The sequence below is a fragment of the Theobroma cacao genome, chromosome 2 (genome assembly GCF_053813885.1).
Source record: "Theobroma cacao isolate CCN51 chromosome 2, ASM5381388v1, whole genome shotgun sequence".
NCBI lineage: Eukaryota > Viridiplantae > Streptophyta > Magnoliopsida > Malvales > Malvaceae > Theobroma > Theobroma cacao.
In genome coordinates this window covers 37,233,624-37,237,612 of record NC_142640.1, presented here as the reverse complement: position 1 = coordinate 37,237,612, position 3,989 = coordinate 37,233,624, and the positions used below count along the sequence as shown (strand labels likewise).

The following is a 3,989-nucleotide window of genomic DNA, read 5'->3' as shown; positions in this document are numbered from 1 at the left end:
CATCCTCTCTCTGATCTCGTTACGAAGCCCTTCTTCAAAATAACTAGCTTGATCTTGCTCAGACTTCACCAGGTCCAGCACATATGACATCAGCTCGTTAAAACGAGCCTCGTACTCTTCTATGGTTAAATTCCCTTGTTGTAAACTTAGGAATTCTCTCTTCTTCTCTTTTTGATGAAAATAGGTGTAGTATTGACCGTCGAATTCTTGTAGGAAGTCTATCCAAGTCAACGAAGTAATGGAACGTGATTTTACCGAGCTCCACCATGTACGAGCCCTCTTCTCTAGTAATCTTGTGGCCACCATTAACTTCATATCATCATCCAATTTCATATCCACAAATGTCTCCGTTACCTGAGTAATCCAATCTTTAGCTGCAGTTGCATCCAAATCACCAACAAAAGAAGTGCAACCCAGCTGCCTAGCTTCCTTAAGCTTTTTGGAAATGGAGACATCTGGCACTGGTGGTGGAACAAGAGGTGGTGGTGGTGGCACTGGAGATACTGCTGGGGGAACAGTATGAGGGACTCGACTAGCTTGAGCTTGGCCCATAATGACATTAAGAAAAGCTGCTAATGCCTGGACTACCTCAGGAGACATGTCAGGAACACCAGGAGTAGCAGTAGGTGGTGGAGGAGGTGGAGGAATCTCAGTAGGCTCAACAGCAGGTGCTGCTCGAAAACTAGGTGCAGCAGACTCCCCTTCCACGGGATCTGGCGGACTAAGTATAGCACGGCCTCTTCCCCTCCCTACTGACCTATAGAGAGGTGGACGCCCACGTCGAGGAGGCATGGTACTCTACAATAAGAAATGGAATAGACTTAGATGACTTTAAATTCTATATGCAACTAACTCGATATAACCTAACTTAACTTGACTTACTTAACTTAACTTAACTTGGGCCACGCAGTGTCAGTGTGGATTTCTTAAAACAACTTTAAAATCAAAAACTTTGAAATCCAAAACTTTAAATCAAAATCTTTGATCTTTAAACCATGCTCTGATACCAATCTAATTGTCACGACCCGAAACTCCCATCGGGCCCGTGACAACCGCCGCGACGTCCCGATAAGCACTCATTACCTCGAATGCCGATCGAAACCCCGCAAGGCTTAGCATCAACTTCCGCATCTCCCCGGTGAGCGATAGTTATTAAATCTCGAATTTCAAGAAATCATAAGTTGTTTCCAACTCAAAACAATAAAAATATTATTTTCTAGCTCACTGGGGCATTTTCGTCATTTTCTTTTTTTTTTTTTTTTTTGAAATTTCGAAATCCGAAAAAATGTAATATGTAAGTGGAAACACATATTTCATGATTTAAATTAAATTTTGAAGTCTAAAACATTCGTTTAAAGTAAAATTATAGCTATTTGAATATAATAAAAATATTAAATAAAATATTCTATTTTCTTAAAACACAATATTTTCAAAGTCTTCCTAAAATAACTTTTGTAGCGTAAGAGTAAAATAAATTTATTCATATAGTAATAAAGATAATTAAAGTATGAAATTTCGTTTACAGTGACACGTGGCCCCCCCAATTAACCAAGAAGGTGTAGAGCTACGAACCCTTACTTCCTATGATGCAACTCCGAGATTAATTCTCGTCTTAATCAACTATCAACAAACTGTCCTGAGCCTGAAAAATGGATAGGAAGAGGGGTGAGATTAAATAATCCCAGTGAGTAAACAATTACCATCAAAAGCATCTAAAGCCGAGTAGATGGAGACAATATAAAAACGTTATATCTCAATAATGTTCATAACACGAAATTCGTTTCAATCTATACCAAATAATTTCTTTTCATCAAAATTTCCCCGACTTATGAATTTTTTTAAACTTGGCCCCTGCCAATATCATTCTCGCGGGTACCTTCGTCAAGGTATCTCACTGAGACCGCCAAGGCTGTTCAATGACCCATACCCATAAACATGTTTTCACATCTGACACATAGCCGTTCCTTGGCGTTGGCTGAGTCTCACTCTCACGTGGTGGCCCAAACGTGAGGTGCACTCAAATCATACCTCAGGAGATACTTCACCCAACATCTCCCCCCGGAGGTAAGTATATAATTGAGTTACCGTGCCCCTCTCATAGGCAGTCCACGGAAACCCCCACCACTGCAGTGATTGTTTAATATACCACCAGACCCATAAAAATTCCAGTAGCATAATATGGCGAATAAAATGTAATCCAGTCTACCGAGACCAATCCAAAATTGTTCATATATTTCATGCCAACCCCAAAAATTTAGCCATCATGCTACCATAGTGTCATAAGCCCCAATTTCAATAACATATAAAATCATAAATTTCAACACAGTCTCCATATACTCAATTTTCCCAAAACAATATTTGATTTTAAAACCAGTATAAATCTCATTTTTATTAAAAAATCATTTTAATTGGAAAACATAATATTTTATAATTTAAATTCACCATTCAATAAAAGCATCAAACAAGTATAATTACTCTAGATATTTAAGACGATAAATTGTCCACTCACAGTTCTAGGAGTCGATGTACTCCTAATCTCAGTCTTCAAGCACAATGTTGGTACTTTTACCAGTGTAATTTGCTCACCACCTATCCACAATGTACAATACATAATTCACCACATCAATGCTTGACCATTATAAAATCAATTCAGGCTTGGTATATATGCATGATATGACATGCAACTTATCCGACTACCGCTTAAATGCGGTGCTAACCTAATTCGGCCTATTACTCGATTAAATTACTAACACGTCCAATTTAATCTCAAATTAATTTTTTTTCAATTTCTATACCTCAATTGCACCCAAATTGACTTAATGTCCCTCAGTGTGGTGCAAATTATCAGTCCCGATAATAAATTACGAAAATACCCCTAATGGGTAAAAATTCGTATTTTTGCTCTGAAAATTTCTATTATTTTTCTAGACTCATAATTCATCATTATTCATCATAATTGCTCAAGTAAACATCAAGATCATCAGCCAATATTCCCCTAGAAAATTCAGCCAATAATGGTAATGGAGGAAAATAAATTCTTCTCTAGTTGTTTTGTTCCTAAATATGCTAAACTAACTTAAAACACTAACATAACTTAAAATCAAATTAATCTAACAAGTTTCTCTCTCCTAACCCATTTTTCCAGAATTGAATTCATCCTCAAATCACATGATTCAACCATGGAAAATGATGAGAAATGCATGAAAATGATAAATCTTAAGCTAAGCTTGAAAAATCATACCTTTAAACACTTGATTCCTTGAAAAATCACACTTTTTCTTTGAATTTTCTCACTCTAGGGTTTGTTCTTATTTCTCTCTCTCTCCTGCTGGTTTTGGCTGACCCTCCAAATGAAGAATTCTGGAATTTGCAAGCCTTTTAATAGGCTTAATAAAATATTATTATTTTATTTATTTTTTTGAATATTTTATTATTTTATTTTTTCTAGCCATCTTTTTGACTTTCTTTTTCCACCACTCAATCCTCTTCACTTATCCATGTCTTCCATGAAATTTCTAGACTTTTCCAAAGTTTTGGTGGAGCAAATTTTTAAAAATTACACTTTTACCCCCGTAAAGTGAAAAATTACATTTTTGCCCCAAAAATTGAAAAATTACCAAAATGCATAATTTTCACTCCTTATACTCATATCATGCTCCATTTAATCAAATTTGATCTAAATTCTCTCAAAAAATTCAATTTTGTCCTCGGGTGGTAAAATTACGATTTTGCCCCTAGATAGTGAAAATTCTGGTTTGACTCCGAATTGATCCTCGAACTCTGAATTACCATTTTGAGTCATCCCTGAACTGTGAAACTCTTAATTTCACCTTAAAATTCCTATTTGAACTAGTTCGAGGCTTAATCGACTCAATGATACCATTAGGGGCAATATCGTCTTTTAACGATTTCTCGAACTTCCTAAATATACAAACATTCTATCGAGCATGTGAATGACATTATAATTATTTTACAAAGCAGGGTTTGAC

At 36.1% G+C, this 3,989-nt stretch overlaps 1 long non-coding RNA gene across 1 annotated transcript; it reads right to left on the bottom strand.

Annotated features, from left to right (window-relative positions):
• Positions 1-1,380: 1,380 nt before the first annotated feature.
• Positions 1,381-3,670, bottom strand: LOC148764220 (uncharacterized). Its single transcript, XR_016024778.1, has 3 exons — positions 3,242-3,670; positions 2,510-2,589; positions 1,381-1,642 (listed from the first exon to the last, which is right to left on the bottom strand). It is a non-coding gene; the product is annotated as an uncharacterized LOC148764220 (long non-coding RNA).
• Between the last annotated feature and the right edge of the window lie 319 nt (positions 3,671-3,989).